Raw genomic sequence first — 17957 nt, 5'->3', positions numbered from 1 at the left:
TGCATACTATTACTTTGACAACTGCTCACACTTTTGCTTATGAATCCAATGTATTTCTTCCCTGGGCTCGATCATTTGCAAGTTTCAAAAATCAATCCAAACAAACCATACGTTTGTGGACCTATGTCCAGTAGTCCTAGGTTTCGTTGGAGGATTTCTCCTCTCCAAGGCTCTAACTGGATGCCCCTTATTTTTATTTTAAAAGAAACTCAAGTATTGTGCAAGCTACCCATTACCTTCAATATCAGTAAGTGGGACCCTCTTACCCGGCCAATTAATGACACCTGTTCTGAACGTGCCCATAAACACTCCTTTTCACTAGATGAAAAGATATTGGGTAGCTCCTAATGGGACCTAATGGACTCATGGAACAAGTTTATGGCCTTGGCTCTCTCCAGGACGGTTAGAAAGATGTGCAACTGGTTTCCCTTGGGCTAAAGGTAGCCTTGGAAACAGCCACTGCCAATTTGCCTTTAATGCTAGTGTGCTGGGTTTCTACCACTTTTCCAATAGTATGACCATTTGGCCGAGATATTTGTTAACTCATAACACATATGAAGAGTCAGATTTCTACTCTGAATACTCATCTTCCCAGTTTAGAAAAAATACTAGGAAAATGTTTTGATTTAGGAGGATCTTGGCTTAAACATTTACTACTGACACTGTTACTCCTATTGTCAATCCTATATAGCTCTCTATAAATTAATGAACACGTACAACGCACCTGCAGGTAGAACTGGCATAAATCCCATTGGACAACTGGAATTGACCATTAGTCCTTGACAGACATCTCACTAGTACCACTCCCTAAAACAAGCTATTAAGACCTAACACCAAAGGACATGATGGACCCAGGGCACGTAAGCAACCACCCTGGCATAAGGCAACCAAATATTTGATCACCTAATGCTATCAAAAGATTAAAGATCAAAAGGGGGAATTGATGAGATAAAATTCATATTTTATGGCAAGACAAGAAAAATTTAAACATAAAATTTTTCTCTACCCTTTTGGGCCTCCTCCCTTCCCTTTGGTGTGTGTTGTGCATCTGCATTAACCAGACCTCTTTAGGAGATAACCTCCTTCTTAATCTTGTAAGAGGCTACAATGACCCATGACTCATTACTCACTTTGTACATTTAGATCTGGATTGTGTAAACTGTCAAAAATATGTCACTTGATGTATAATCCTTTGTCTCAAAAACTTATATGTAAGTATGCTTTGACCTCTAAGGGGTGGAGAGCTTTCTTAAAGACTGTCTCCTGGATTATAATCCTCTGGTTGGCTCCAATAATATTAAGGTAGAGGAAAATTTCTTCTGGACAGCATGCATTTTCCTACTTCTCAGGTAAGTATTATTTTCCTAACCTATAAACAAATCTTAGAAAAATTAAAATACCTTACCTACACCTACATAAAGAATCAGCAGCAAAGGTGGGAATGTGAACCCATATAAGCCATCTTCCAAATTTATGCTTTTAATATCACATTCTGAGGCAACACAAAATTGATTCTTATCTTCCCAATAAAAGTCTGGACAAGGCAGGACTCAGTGGTAGAAAGAACAATGGCCTGAGATTCAGAAACCCAGACTCTAGTCTAAGATCTGCTACCTTGATTATTGATTAGTTTACCTCTCCAGATCTAAGTCTTCCCACTAATAAAACACCAGGGTTGAACTACATCACTGAGATGCTGCCCTTTCTATATTGTGAAGGCAAACTTTTAATGAGAATACAGTATGGCAACCTAAACAGAAAGGAATTCAGTTTTACTAGGAACTAAGTCAAAGATATAGTACACATATTATGTCAACACCAAACTTGACTAGAAAGGTACTGTCACCACAGATGAGCAAACAGAGGCTCAAAGAAGTGAGGCAAATTTGTCTATAATCACACTGGCAGTATGTGACAGAGCTAGGGTCTGAATCAAGGCCTATTTAATAGGCTCTTTCCTCGACTTTACATTGCTTCCTGAATTGAATCTTATCTAGAATTTTCATCATCTTTCTACCCCTCAAAAGCCAGACTATCCCTGTACCCACTTCTATGGAATAAGGATTAAGTCTTACAGAGAGAAACCAACACCTACTTCTCTTTCCCTTTTTTTAATGAAACAATTAAGGGCAGGAATGAGCTAACTGGTTTATAAAGAAGGGATCATCAAGTGCCTTGTTTTCAAGATACTATGTACCTCAGCACTCAAAATGCCCTATAATTCAGTGAGTGCCCCAAAATGTACTCAGCACCAGATATACAGTATGAAAAACCCCATTTTCATTTTTATAACCCTCACGGAGTTATCTCACTAACTGCCTTAGTCCAGAAATCAGTTTGTATGGCCACGAAATCGTAAGACTCTTTCTGGGTTAGCACAGGTATGAAAAGCAGTCTACTTCTTTTCATTTCTTTCATAAATAATACATCTCAATGCAACTGAGCATCTTCACACACTAAATGTTACTAGTATTAGTGTTAACTATTCTCTAATAGTGATACAACAACTGTATTTTAATCCAAAATATAGGTACCAAAAGAAAGAAAAAAATTAAATTACACTGGTTTCATTACTTCAAGGATTATGAAGTACTTCATCACATCATCTTATTTAATAATCATGACAATGCTTTGTGTTGGCATGTCAGGCAGTGTGCTTTGACTTTTAGGGGAACTAGCTCATTTGTTCTCCATAACAATTCATTAAATCTACATAAGACCTTCGAGGTGAACAAAAATTTCCTTATATCAGATGGAGCAATTAAAACAGTGGGAGCCAGTAATGAAAAAATGGCTAGCTGACTCTATAGATGCAAACTCTTGGAAACTATGCTTTGGTGCCTTGGAGAGAAAGATTATTCCCATTTTAGAGATAAGGAAAATGAAGAAGAGTTTTGGTTTCTTAGCCAGCGTCAAGTGAGTGGTAAATTCAGCACTCAGATTCTGAGTTAATGTTCTGACTTAATCCAGTACATTTCCCATTTCACTACAATGTCTCTTTAACATTAAAACCTTACATTTATGTACAACTTTCCATCTTAGAAAAACATAGCATTGAAATTTAACAACCCTGTGAAGGATGTACCATTCCTAACTTACAGACGATGTAAGGAGTGATCACAACAGGTTGGTAAATTAGACACAGTAAGTATAGATAACTGTAATGTAAACCATGTCTTGAGATCCTCTTCAATCAAATTTAAAGCTCTAAAAGTAAAAAAACAAGCGTCTTCTATGTTTAAGAGGCAAGGATCAATTTCAATCCTAGTAGGTTGTCTTTGATCATCTCAGCATATCTCCAATATATCCTGGAGCAATTTGTTTTCATCTGTATTACAGTTTCTGTATTTTCTCTCACTTCTGAATATCTGAGTTCCTTGTTTGTAGGGACGAGGGACTCAGCCTACCTGGCATGTAGTAGCCACTCAACAAATGATGGGAAACCATCCTGAAAAAACCTAACATTACTGTTAGCCCTCGGTGATGTACAGGGGTCGATTTACATCGCCCCAAGCAGGACCGTCCTAACCATATACCCCTCTTTGGTTTACGATTTAAATGCAGTCCCAATGAATGAAATAAAACTGCAGGCACCCCGATAAACCAGAGCACGGTAAGAAAACAAGCACTAGGGAGAACCGAGGACCAAGCGGGGCCCGACCCGGCTCGCGCGAGTAGACACGGTCAAGGATGCCGGGCGGGCCGCTCCCTGGCCCAAGGTTTGGAGAAATGACGCGTCTCTCCGCACCGGCGACAGCAGCAGAGGGTGGTCCCGGCACCGCCCGCGCCCCCGGGCCGGCCAAAGCGGGTCACTCACCCCGAACACAGGCTCCGTGGGGCCGCCCCCAGGGCCGCCGATTTTCGATTCCCCAGCGTTTGGAAACGGACCGAAAACAAACCGGGTCGCTAAGGGTCACCGCGGGCTTTCTGTTTCCTCAAAGACAGCGCCGCTTCCCCGGCAAAGGCAGCCGCTCCGGGAACGCCGCGGAGGGACTCCCATTTCTCCCGCCTCGGTGGCGCCAGTCGGCTACGGCCCGGGAGGCTCTGGAAAGAGGGCCGAGCCAAGGCCGAGGGCCGAGCCGCCGGCGGAGAAGGCCGGTTACCCGGCCCCTCAGCGCCCGCCCTAGCCCCGCGCCGCGCAGGGGGAGCGCAGCGACAGGGTTGGCCAGGAGGGCGACCGGCTCACGACCGGAAACGGGGCCTCCAGTAATTCACGACTCGGCTCCTGGGCCGCGCGAGCAAACCGGAAGTCAGGCCGGAGGGAGATGGGAGGGCGTTCGCCAAGCCAGTGCTGGGGCGGGATGGAGGAGAGGTGCGCAGAAAAGGAGGGCGCGACGCCCTACGTGCCCCGTGAGCCTCCGCCGCCGGGTGGGTGGGGCCGCGGCGTGCTACGTGTCTCGTGAGCATACGCAGCAGGGTGGGCGGGGCCTCGGCGTACTACGTGTATAGTGAGCTCCCGCGACTGGACGGGCGGGGCCCGCGCGCTGCGGGAGGCTGAGGCGGTGGCGCAGTGTGGTAAGACGTTATCCACCTTGGAGGAGGTTGAGTCGCTGGCCTTCTACAGCGCCGTCTTTTTCCCTCAGCGTCCGCTTGGGGGTCCTCGAACGTTGTAGCGTGTGTTGGCTCCGCTTAGTAGCGCTCTTGTGGGTTTCTAGTTGTCGCCTCGCCGTGGCAGGGAACTGGGAACCCGTGACAATTCGCGCCTGCGAGGGAGCCGTTAACAACCCGACTAGTTTCGGGGCGTTGCTCCGGGTCCCCTAGTTATTCGGCACACAGCTCTTGTTAACATTGTGGAAGCTGTTGACTTCGGGGGGTGTACCCGGCTGCGCCAGGTAGAGGATGGACAGGCCTGAGCTGTGGGGTCGCGAGTAGTTGAGTTGGGGGCCGTCCTTGGAGGTCGCAGGCAGACGGAACCCCTCCAGCTGTAGGCCTATTTTTGATTAAACGAATAAAGGAGAAAATGGTAATTATAGGGCATTTATCGTTACTGACTGCCAGTTAGCAACAGTGAACCTCCTTCCCAGCCCTTTCGACTAAGGTCTTAAATATCGTTGGAGTCAGTGTTCTGTTGGAAGATGTTTTTGCATCGCGTTTTTTAAAAAAATTTATTTATTTATTTATTTTTGGCTGCGTTGGGTCTTCGTTGTTGCATCCGGGCTTTCTCTGGTTGCGGCGAGCGGGGGCAACTCTTCGTTTAGGTGCGCGGGCTTCTCATTCCGGTGGCTTCTCGTTGCGGAGCACGGGCTCTAGGTGGGTGGGCTTCAGTAGTTGTGGCAGTCGGGCTCAGTAGTTGTGGCTCTTGGGCTCTAGAGTGCAGGCTCAGTAGTTGTGGTGCCCAGGCTTAGTTGCTCCGCAGCATATGGGATCTTCCCGGACCAGGGCTTGAACCTCTGTTCCCTGCATTGTCATGTATGGATTCTAAACCACTGTGCCACCAGGGAAGCCCTGCATCGCAGTTCTAATTCATCAACCAACAGTCAGCTCATCAAGAATGGATTCAGCTCTAGGGTTTACTTTAAAATATTTTTCTGTTGTTGTTAAGCTTCTCTTTTTGCTTTAGATTTAAGTGAAAATTGACAGCTGTAATGAACAAAGAGCACAATTAAAGTTAACATGACATTTAAAAAATATTTTAAAATCTATATTAATGTAATCATTTAGAAAGATCCATTCACTTCAGTTCATAAGGCTGGGACATAAGAGCAGTGTTTTTGATATTTTGGACAAGAACCCTTTTTCGATTGGCTCGGTAATGCGCTTTACAGAATAAAAGCAAACCACCAAGGATATGTTTTGCCTAGTTTTTGAAGAATGCTAACAAAATCAGTTGAGGCACCCGAAAAATCATCAAAAATAGAATGATAATCTGGTTTCTGATTTGTAGATCTAGAAATGTTGAATCTTTACTCACAATTTAGAATAATTTGAGACTTGTTGAAAAAGAAGGGAAATTCATTTTTATCTTTTCTCTCTGAGTAAATAAGATGACTTAGCTCAGTATTTTACTCCATGTGATCAGTCTGTTTTCGTTTTAAAATACACACTTCCCTATTATAATAATGAAAAAAATGGGTCTTATTAACAATACAATTTTTTTGTTCAGAACGCATTCTGAACAAAATTGATAATACTATCAATTTAGTCAAGTAAAACATCCTAATTTTTTTTGCCAGGGAATGGGGGCGGGGAGAGTGGTACCCCCGGTAGGTTATGACAAACTGTAATCCAGATATTTGTTAAATTGAGCTGAAATGGTCACTTTCTATCCACTTATGCATCCACTTTAATTTTAGCAAATAAATTATTAAAGAAAACTTGCCACACTTATGCTTTGTTATAAGCATAAGTTTTATTACAATCTTGCTGTAAGGAAAAAGACCTCCGATAAGTAAGTAAAAGATACAGTCTTGGTAGGGACATTTTATGGGAAAAGAAAATGGTTAGATAATTATCATTAAAGTAGATAACAGAAAGCAAGGAATTTGAGGTCATTAGACTCTTAACTAATAGTCATCTGCTTAGGTGAGTGTTTGGTTTTCCAGAACAAATCTTAATTCTAATAAAGTTTATTGGAAGGTTGCTTAGGCTTTTTTTTCAGGAATGTTCATTTCACCGCAAGAGAGGAGTTGTGAATTACAGTCATCCAAAAAAACATCTGTACCGGCCAGGTTTGGGACAGTTTTTTTAAAAAACATTATTACATCTTCTATAACTACAAATGCAGTCTGAAATTTTCAAAACGATTCAGGTCTTTATAAACATATACTTGACACAAGGCACTTTTTTTTTTAACATCTTTATTTGAGTATAACTCTTTTACAATAGTGTGTTAGTTTCTCCTTTACAACAAAGTGAATCAGTTATACATATACATATGTTCCCATATCTCTTCCCTGTTGCGTCACCCTCCCTCCCACCCTCCCTATCCCACCCCTCTAGGTGGTCACAAAGCACAGAGGTGAACTCCCTGTGCTATGCGGCAGCTTCCCACTAGCTATCTATTTTACGTTTGGTAGTGTGTATATGTCCCTGCCACTCTCTCACATCGTCAGAGCTTACCCTTCCTCTTCCCCATATCCTCAAGTCCATGCTCTAGTAGGTCTGTGTTTTATTCCCGTCCTACCACTAATCTCTTCATGACATTTTTTTTTCTTAGAATCCATATATATGTGTTAGCATACAGTATTTGTTTTTCTCTTTCTGACTTACTTCACTCTGTATGACAGACTCCAGGTCTATCCACCTCATTACAAATAACTCAGTTTCATTTCTTTTTATGGCTGAGTAATATTCCATTGTATATATGTGCCACATCTTCTTTATCCATTCATCTGTTGATGGACACTTAGGTTGCTTCCATGTTCTGGCTAACATAAATAGAGCTGCAATAAACATTTTGGTACATGACTTTTTGAATTATGGTTTTCTCAGGGTATATGCCTAGTAGTGGGATTGTGGGGTCATATGGTAGTTCTATTTTTAGTTTTTTAAGGAACCTCCATACTGTTCTCCATAGTGGTTGTATCAATTTACATTCCCACCAGCAGTGCAAGAGTGTTCCCTTTTCTCCACACCCTCTCCAGCATTTGTTGTTTGTAGAGTTTTTGATGATGGCCATTCTGACCGGTGTGAGATGATATCTCATGGTAGTTTTGATTTGCATTTCTCTAATGATTAATGATGTTGAGCATTCTTTCATGTGTTTGTTGGCAATCTGTATATCTTCTTTGGAGAAATGTCTATTTAGTTCTTCTGCCCATTTTTGGATTGGGTTGTTTGTTTTTTTGTTATTGAGCTGCCTGAATTGCTTATAAATTTTGGATATTAATCCTTTGTCAGTTGCTTCATTTGCAACTATTTTCTCCCATTCTGAGGGTTGTCTTTTGGTCTTGTTTATGGTATCCTTTGCTGTGCAAAAGCTTTTAAGTTTCATTAGATCCCATTTGTTTATTTTTGTTTTGATTTCCATTTCTCTAGGAGATGGGTCAAAAAGGATCTTGCTGTGATTTATGTCATAGAGTGTTCTGCCTATGTTTTCCTCTAAGAGTTTGATAGTGTCTGGCCTTACATTTAGGTCTTTAACCCATTTTGAGTTTATTTTTGTGTGTGGTGTTAGGGAGTGTTCTAATTTCACACTTTTACAGGTAGCTGTCCAGTTTTCCCAGCACCACTTATTGAAGAGGCTGTCTTTTCTCCACTGTATATCCTTCCCTCCTTTATCAAAGATAAGGTGACCATATGTGTGTGGGTTTATCTCTGGGCTTTTTATCCTGTTCCATTGATCTATATTTCTGTTTTTGTGCCAGTACCATACTGTCTTGATTACTGTAGCCTTGTAGTATAGTCTGAAATCAGGGAGCCTGATTCCTCCAGCTCCATTTTTCATTCTCAAGGTTGCTTTGGCTATTCGGGGTCTTTTGTGTTTCCATACAAATTGTGAAAGTTTTTTGTTCTAGTTCTGTAAAAAATGCCAGTGGTAATTTGATAGGGATTGCATTGAATCTGTAGATTGCTTTGGGTAATAGAGTCATTTTCACAATGTTGATTCTTCCAATCCAAGAACATGGTATATTTCTCCACCTATTTGTATCATCTTTCATTTCTTTCATCAGTGTCTTATAGTTTTCTGCCTACAAGTCTTTTGTCTCCTTAGGTAGGTTTATTCCTAGATATTTTATTCTTTTTGTTGCAATGGTAAATGGGAGTGTTTTCTTAATTTCACTCTCAGATTTTTCATCATTAGTGTATAAGAATGCCAGAGATTTCTGTGCATTAATTTTGTATCCTGCAACTTTACCAAATTCATTGATTAGCTCTAGTAGTTTTCTGGTAGCATCCTTAGTATTCTCTATGTATATAGTATCATGTCATCTGCAAACAGTGACAGCTTTACTTCTTCTTTTCCTATTTGGATTCCTTTTCTTTCTTTTTTTTCTCTGATTGCTGTGGCTAGAACTTCCAAAACTAGGTTGAATAAGAGTGGTGAGAGTGGGCAACCTTTTCTTATTCCTGATCTTAGTGGAAATGGTTTCAGTTGTTCACCATTGAGAACAATGCTGGCTGTGGGTTTGTCATATATGGCCTTTATTATGTTGAGGAAAGTTCCCTCTATGCCTACTTTTTTTTTTTATCATAAATGGGTGTTGAATTTTGTGAATAGCTTTCCCTGCATGTATTGAGATGATCATATGGTTTTTCTCCTTCAGTTTGTTGATATGGTGTATCACGTTGATTGATTTGCGTATATTGAAGAATCCTTGCATTCCTGGAATAAACCCCACTTGATCATGGTGTATGATCCTTTTAATGTGCTGTTGGATTCTGTTTGCGAGTATTTTGTTGAGGATTTTTGCATTTATGTTCATCAGTGATATTGGCCTGTAGTTTTCTTTCTTTGTGACATCTTTGTCTGCTTTTGGTATCAGGGTGATGGTGGCCTCATAGAATGAGTTTGGGAGTGTTCCTCCCTCTGCTATCTTTTGGAAGAGTTTGAAAAGGATTGGTGTTAGCTCTTCTCTAAATGTTTGATAGAATTCGCCTGTGAAGCCATCTGGTCCTGGGCTTTTGTTTGTTGGAAGATTTTTAATCACAGTTTCAATTTCAGTGCTTGTGATTGGTCTCTTCATATTTTCTATTTCTTCCTGGTTCAGTCTCGGCAGCTTGTGCATTTCTAAGAATTTATCCATTTCTTCCAGGTTGTCCATTTTATTGCCATACAGTTGCTTGTAGTAATCTCTAATAATCTTTTGTATTTCTGCAGTGTTCGTTGTTACATTTCCTTTTTCATTTCTAATTCTATTGATTTGAGTCTTCTCCCTTTTATTCTTGATGAGTCTGGCTCATGGTTTATCAATTTTATTTATCTTCTCAAAGAACCAGCTTTTACTTTTATTGATCTTTGCTATTGTTTCCTTCATTTCTTTTTCATTTATTTCTGATCTGATCTTTATGATTTCTTTCCTTCTGCTAAATTTGGGGTTTTTATGTTCTTCCTTCTCTAATTGATTTAGGTGCAAAGTTAGGTTGTTTATTCGAGATGTTTCCTGTTTCTTAAGGTGGGATTGTATTGCTATAAACTTCCCTCTTAGAACTGCTTTTGCTGTATCCCATAGGTTTTGGGTCGTTGTGTGTCCATTGTCATTTGTTTCTAAGTACTTTTTGATTTCCTCTTTGATTTCTTCAGTGATCACTTCGTTATTAAGTAGTGTATTGTTTAGCTTCCATGTGTTTGTATTTTTTACAGATCTTTTCCTGTAATTGATATCTAGTCTCATAGCGTTGTGGTCAGAAAAGATACTTGATACGATTTCAGTTTTCTTAAATTTGCCAAGGCTAGATTTGTGACCCAAGATATGCTGTATCCTGGAGAATGTTCCATGAGCACTTGAAAAAATGTGTATTCTGTTGTTTTTGGATGGAATGTCCTATAAATACCAAGTAAATCCATCTTCTGTAATGTATCATTTAAAGCTTGTGTTTCCTTATTTATTTTCATTTTGGATGATCTGTCCATTGGTGACAGTGGGGTCCCCTACTATGATTGTGTTACTGTCAATTTCCCCTTTTATGGCTGTTAGTATTTGCCTTATGTATTGAGGTGCTCCTATGTTGGGTGCATAAATATTTACAATTGTTATATATTCTTCATGGATCGATCTCTTGATCATTATGTAGTGTCCTTCTTTGTCTCTTGTAATAGTTTTTATTTTGAAGTCTATTTTGTCTGATATGAGAATTGCTACTCCAGCTTTCTTCTGGTTTCCATTTGCATGGAATATCTTTTTCCATGCCCTCACTTTCAGTCTGTAAGTGTCCCTAGGTCTGAAGTTGGTCTCTTGTAGACAGCATATATATGGGTCCTGTTTTTGTATCCATTCAGCCAGTCTGTGTCTTTTGTTGGGAGCATTTATCCATTTACATTTAAGGTAATTATTGATATGTGTGTTCCTATTACCATTTACTTAATTGTTTCGGGTTGTTCTTGTAGGTCTTTTCCTTCTCTTGTGTTACTTGCTTAGAGAAGTTCCTTTAGCATTTGTTGTAAAGCTGGTTTGGTGGTGCTGAACTCTCTCAGCTTTTGCTTGTCTGTAAAGGTTTTAATTTCTCCATCAAATCTGAATGAGATCCTTGCTGGGTAGAGTCATCTTGGTTGTAGGTTTTTCTCCTTCATCACTTTAAATATGTCCTGCCACTCCCTTCTGGCTTGTAGAGTTTCTGCTGAAAGATCAGATGTTAACCTTATGGGGATTCCCTTGTGTGTTATTTGTTGTTTTTCCCTTGCTGCTTTTAATATGTTTTCTTTGTATTTAACTTTTGACAGTTTGATTATTATGTGTCTTGGCATGTTTATCCTTGGGTTTATCCTGTATGGTACTCTCTGTGCTTCCTGGACTTGATTGACTATTTCCTTTCCTATATTAGGGAAGTTTCAAACTATATCTTTTCAAATATTTTCTCAGTCCCTTTCTTTTTCTCTTCTTCTTCTGGGACCCCTATAATTCAAATGTTGGTGAGTTTAATGTTGTCCCAGAGGTCTCTGAGACTGTCCTCAGTTTTTTTCATTCTTTTTTCTTTCTTCTGCTCTGCAGAAATTATTTCCACTATTTTATCTTCCAGGTCACTTATCCGTTCTTCTGCCTCAGTTATTCTGCTATTGATCCCATCTAGGGTATTTTTCATTTCATTTATTGTGTTGCTCTCGTTACTTGCTTCCTCTTTATTTCTTCTAGGTCCTTGTTGACTGTTTCTTGCAATTTGTCTATTCTATTTCCAAGATTTTGAATCATCTTTACTATCATTATTCTGGATTCTTTTTCAGGTAGACTGGCTATTATCTCTTCCTTTGTTAGATCTGGTGTGTTTTTATCTTGCTCCTTCATCTGCTGTGTGTTTTTCTGTCTTCTCATTTTGCTTATCTTACTGTGTTTGGGGTCTCCTTTTTGCAGGCTGCAGCTTTGTACTTCCCTCTGTTTTTGGTGGCTGTCCCCAGTGGCTGAGGTTGGTTCAGTGGGTTGAGCAGTTTTCCTGGTTGGGGCGACTATTGCCTCTGTTCTGGTGGATGAGGCTGGATCTTGTCTTTCTGGTGGGCAGGTCCATGTCTGGTGGTGTGTATGGGGATGTTGGTAGCCTTTTTATGATTCTAGGCAGCCTCTCTGCTAATGGATGGGGCTGTAGTCCTGTCTTGCTCTTTGTTGGGCATAGGGTGTCCAGCACTGTTCGTTGCTCGTCCTTGAGTGAAGCTGGGTCTTGGTGTTGAGATGGAGATCTCTGGGAGATTTTTGCCGTCTGATATTACGTGGAGCTGGGAGGTCTCTTGTGGACCTGTGTCCTGAGGTTGGTTCTCCCACCTCAGAGATACAGCCTTGACACCTGGCTGGAGTGCCAAGAGCCTTTAATCCACACGGCTCAAAATAAAAGGGAGAAAAAAATAGAAAGGAAAGAAAGGAAGGAAGAAAGGAAGGGAGGGAGGAAGGAAGGAAGGAGGGAAGTAGGAAAGAAAGGAGGGAAGAAAGGAAGAAAGAAAGGGAGAAGACAAAGTAAAGTATGATAAAATATTGTTATTAAAATAAAAAATAACTATTAAGAAAAATTTCTATTAAAGGAAAAAAAAAAAACAACCAAAAAAAAAAAAGGGTCAGTCTAACCCTAGGACAAATGGTGAAAACAAAGCTATACAGACAGAATCTCTCACAGCAGCACACACATACACACTCACAAAAAGAAAAAAGGGGAAAATAATAGTATATCTTGCTCCCAAAGTCCACCTCCTCAACTTGGGATATTTCGCTGTCTATTCAGGTTTTCCACAGATGCAGGGCACTTCAAGTTGACTGTGGAGCTTTAATCCGCTGCTTCTGAGGCTGCTGGGAGAGACCTCCCCCTCTCCTATTTGTTCGCCCAGCTCCTGGGGTTCAGCTTTGGACTTGGCCCCACCTCTGCGTGTAGGTCGTCGGAGGACGTCTGCCCTTCGCTCAGACAGGACAGGGTTAAAGGAGCAGCTGATTCGGAGGCTCTGGCACAGGCTGGGGGAGAGGGAGGGGCACGGATGCGGGAAGAGCCTGCGACTGACGCTGCACCGGCCCGAGGCGCACCGTGCGTTTTCCCGGGGAAGCTGTCCCTGGATCCCGGGACCCCGGCAGTGGCGGGATGCACAGGCTTCCGGGAGGGGCGGTGTGGAGAGTGACCTATGCTCGCACACAGGCCTCTTGGTGGCGGCAGCAGCAACCCTAGCGTCCCACACCAGTCTCTTTTGTCCGTGCCGCGGCTCGCGCCCGTTTCTGGAGCTCCTTTAAGCGGTGCACTTAAACCCCTCTCCTCGCGCACCAGGAGGCGAAGAGGGAAGAAAAGGTCTCTTGCCTCTTCGGCAGCTCCAGACTTCAACTGGACTCCCTCCGGGCTAGCCGTGGTGCACTAACCCCTTCAGGCTGTTTTCACTCTGCCAACTCCAGACCTTTCCCTGGGATCCGACTGAAGCCCGAGGCTCAGCTCCTAGCCCTGCCCGCCCGGCGGGTGAGCAGACAAGCCTCTTGGGCTGGTGAGTGCTGGTGGGCACCGATCCTCTGCGGGAATCTCTCCCCAAGGCACTTTTTAAAAGGTCCTGTTTTACAGGTTGTAGTAAACAAAAAAATAGTTAACACAAGAGATTCTCCCCCACCTTGTCCCACCTTCTCCCATCCTGTCACCAAGGTCCTGATATTTTCCATCAGGAGCTGCTCCTGAAGGATAGAGTGAGGACTGGCTTCAGTGAGGTTGCCTTTTTCCCTGGGCTAGGTTGGATTTCAAAGCAATATCTGAACAAAGAATATGGGCCCTGGCACAACTCAATTGTGGCTCAGCCTCCTTCTCCTGTTTTTAGGCAACTGTGCATCTTTAGAGCTGCTTCAAATCTTATTTTTTATTTAGGCACTATGTTAAAACAACGAAAAGTGCTGTTGTGTTTTGTTTTTTTAATGGGAGGTATATATTTCTAAGCTGTGACGAATATTTACTGTTAGAGGAAAGAGAATACACCTTTTGAGGAAAATTTGTAAAGCGAATTTTGGGTTCGTGATTTAAATTTTATATTAGTTTAATTTGATTAAATCATACCATCCTAGGGATCATGTTTTCTGTGTTTCTGCCCCGTGTTTTGTGAGTATTGTGTATTTGTGGCTCTGCAGTGTCAGCAGAACAGAATTAAGATGTGAAAACCTTTAAGTTGAAATAGCAATGTCACTTTTCATATTAAAATCAGCTTCAATGTCATTTCATCCATTAATGTCTTAAAAGCATTCTTCCTCTCTTCTTCCCCACCTATCACATGTCCAGGTTAAAAGCCTTGGGGTAAGGGAATGGTTTCAGTGGCAGAGATACGAAACAGATTTAAAAATACTACCAATAATGAAAACTCTGGTATCTGAGCCTACATAGTCTGTTTTCCTTCTTTCCTCCCATATCTCATTGCTCATACCGCTACCTCCCCAGCAAAACACATACACATACACACAGAATGTCGTGAATTGCAGAATCAAAGTTCATGATTTCTGTTACACTATATGTATCTGAATCTGTGAATATTCCTGAAGCAGCAGGCAAACTGGGTGTCATGGATCCCTAACCCTTAACCTTGGAAAGTACATGAAGGCTTTCCAGGGGGTTATGTAAATGATAGTTTAAGGGTATTAATTTTCACACTGTTTACTTGAATGTTTCTTTCCTAAAATTGATCTGCCTCAGAGTGTGCGTAAACCAGGGCAGCTTTCCCCTTTCCTCTTTTATAATTGTTCCTCTCCCACTCTACAATTAAAGCAATACCTTTAATCTGACCTAAGTCTTGTTTAGAAAGTAAATGATTTTAATAACTGGGTAGCTAATTGTTTCACAAGAGTAGTAATTTCCAATGGCTTTTGAAAATGCTTCAGAAGAACTCAATTGAGTTGTCAGCTGATCATTAAAAATAATTTTATGACATAACCCCATGTGATTTTTGGTACATAGCTTAGTAGTTCAGAAGAATGATTATTGATATAACCAGAAATCCTTCTGCTCCCGAATATTTGGAATGGAAGAACACAAAATATAAGAATAGGATCAGCTTGAACCCTGTTTCTTTCTAACAACCAATAATACTCATTCTGATACAGAACCTAAATGGGGGGAGGAGGTGCTATCCATTTCTGTATGAGATGCATTTCCAATAAAACTGACTTACAATATTTTATAATCATAATTTGTATTGAGTTCCTCATCTGATCAGTAGTGGTCTAGTAAATTAATGATAACACAATACTGATGACAATTTTTAAGATTTATGTTCTCAGGAATTTTAAAATGTACTCTTTTGTGTAGAGAAATATGATCAATTTAAAGTATTTTCAAGCACTAAAATATGTTGCGATAAGCTTGTGTGGGGGAAGTGAGATAATATGAATTCAAGGAGAAAAGGAATAATATCAGTTTCCTAACTGTGGAAAGACATCTTGTTCATGTGCTTTTCAAATGGATGGGTTGATAGTAGATGTCAAATTACTATGGCATTTACATTCCATTTATAAAAGGGATATATCCTACTGTCTCTAGCAGCTAGCCTTGTCCTGGACAGGCAATCTGTGCTTCATAATAACTTTTTGACTTGAAATGTTTGCGGTCAGTAGGAATTAGCTTCTGACAGCTTTCATTTTTTAAAAAATAAACATGAATATCATAACTGTATGCATAGAAACTAAATGCAGTGACTTTCTTTTGGAAACATATGTAGGTGAAGAAAAATTTAATAGTCTTAGTAAGCCTTTGATGTAAGGAGTAGGGAGAAGAAGTATGAGAAGAGCTAACAGAAGACCAGCAGCAGAGACCCCAGGATGGTGTTGGAAGATTGTACAGAGAAGGAAAAAAGATCCAGTAAGGGGAATTCTACACTTCTTACTAAATGAAGTAAGAGCAACCCTTCTCTGAGGCTTGATACTTACACTCTTACTATCTGAGGTATGAATTAGTTTATTCAATACTTAACAAATATTCATTCAGAACTTACCACGTGTCATTGTTTTAGGCACTGAGATGAAACCGGCAAAGTAGCTTTTTAATGTATAAAGAAGTAAAATCTATCACAGAGAAATCAGTCACATAGACAAGACCTATGTGAAATTTAACATGACAAGAAATTACTTCCCATTAATTTTTTTTTCATGATAGTTTCTATATATGCCTATGAAGAAAATAAACTTTTTCCCCAGTTTAAAATGGGAAGAGAGGAAGAAATAATTCTGTTTTGTGACTGTCACATATACACTATAAAAACCAAGAAGATAAAGTCAGCTTTTCAGAGGAAAGACATTTTTATAAAGCTACCAAATAAACAGCAATGAAAGGATGACATTAAACTTCAGTAAGATCCATAGAAAGAAATTAAATTAGATTTTTCAACAAACAAAATGAAATTGTTTGTTGAAAATTTCATTTTGTTTGTTGAAAATTTTTTCTGGAGTTCCCCAATTCTACCCAGGTTGCCAACAAACACATGAAAGTATGTTCAACATCACTAATCATCAGAGAAATGCAAACCAAAACCACAGTGAGGTATCACCTCACACTGGTCAGAATGGCCATCACCAAAAAATCTACAAACAATAAATGCTGGAGAGGATGTGGAGAAAAGGGAACCCTCTTGCACTGTTTATGGGAATGTAAATTGATACAGCCACTGTGGAGAACAGTATGGATGCTCCTTAAAAAACTAAAAATAGAACTACCATACAACCCAGCAGTCCCACTACTGGGCATATACCCTGAGAAAACCATAATTCAAAAAGAGTCATGTACCAAAATGTTCATTGCAGCACTGTTTATAATAGCCAGGACATGGAAGCAACCTAAGTGTCCATCAACAGATGAATGGATAAAGAAGATGTGGCACATATATACAATGGAATAGTACTCAGCCGTAAAAAGAAACAAAACTGAGTTATTTGTAGTGAGGTGGATGGACCTGGAGTCTATCATACTGAGTGAAGTAAGTGAGAAAGAGAAAAACAAATACTGTATACTAACATATATATATGGAATCTAAAACAAAAAATGTTTCTGATGAACCTAGGGGTTGGGCAGGAATAGAGATGCAGATGTAGAGAATGGACTTGAGAACACAGGGAGGGGGAAAGGTAAGCTGAGACAAAGTGAAAGAGTAGCACTGACATATATACACTACCAAATGTAAAATAGATAGCTAGTGAGAAGCAGCTGCATAGCACAGGGAGATCAGCTTGGTGCTTTGTGGACACCTGGAGGGGTGGGATAGGGAGAGAGGGAGGGAGGGGATATGGGGATATATGTATATGTATAGTTGATTCACTCTGTTATACAGCAGAAAGTAACACAACATTGTAAAGAAATTATACGCTAAAAAATATTTTTAAAAAATAAAGATAACAGAAAAACACACACACACACACACACACACACACATGCACCCCAATTCATTGCAGCACTATTTACAATAACCAGGTCATGGAAGCAACCTAAATGCCCATCCACACACGAATGGATAAAGAAGATGTGGTACATATATACAATGGAATGTTAGTCAGCCATAAAAAGGAATGAAATTGGGACATTTGTAGAGACATGGATGGACCTAGAGACTGTCATACAGAGTGAAGTAAGTCAGAAAGATTAAAACAAATATTGTATATTAACACATATGTGTGCATTTATAAAAATGGTACAGATGAACCGGTATGCAAGGCAGAAATAGAGACACAGATGTAGGGAACAAACATGGACACCAGGTGGGAAAGCAGGGGGTTGGTGGTGGTGGGGTGAATTGGGAGATTGGGATTGACATATATACGCTAATATGAATAAAACAGACAACTAATAAGAACCTGCTATATAAAAAAAATTAATTTAATAACGAATACAGCCTTGGTCGTCGAGGTCTTGAATCTGAGCTGCTGATTCTTGGAGGATATTATGTAGTCATG

General features: G+C 40.4%; 2 protein-coding genes across 2 annotated transcripts in view; one reads left to right on the top strand and one right to left on the bottom strand.

Annotated features, from left to right (window-relative positions):
* The window catches only part of AZI2 (5-azacytidine induced 2), a 33755-nt gene extending 29356 nt beyond the window's left edge, over positions 1-4399 (bottom strand). Inside the window, exon 1 of the mRNA XM_059077445.2 lies at positions 3818-4399. The gene's annotated coding sequence lies outside the window, so the exon portion shown is untranslated. The remainder of the gene's footprint in view (positions 1-3817) is intronic.
* An 11-nt stretch (positions 4400-4410) lies between these two features.
* The window catches only part of ZCWPW2 (zinc finger CW-type and PWWP domain containing 2), a 135956-nt gene continuing 122409 nt past the window's right edge, over positions 4411-17957 (top strand). The window contains exon 1 of the mRNA XM_059077405.2: positions 4411-4515. The gene's annotated coding sequence lies outside the window, so the exon portion shown is untranslated. The remainder of the gene's footprint in view (positions 4516-17957) is intronic.

The sequence above is a fragment of the Kogia breviceps genome, chromosome 10 (genome assembly GCF_026419965.1).
Source record: "Kogia breviceps isolate mKogBre1 chromosome 10, mKogBre1 haplotype 1, whole genome shotgun sequence".
Classification (NCBI taxonomy): Eukaryota; Metazoa; Chordata; class Mammalia; order Artiodactyla; family Physeteridae; genus Kogia; species Kogia breviceps.
The sequence above is the reverse complement of the archived record's forward strand: the minus strand, read 5'-3'. Positions and strand labels throughout refer to the sequence as shown.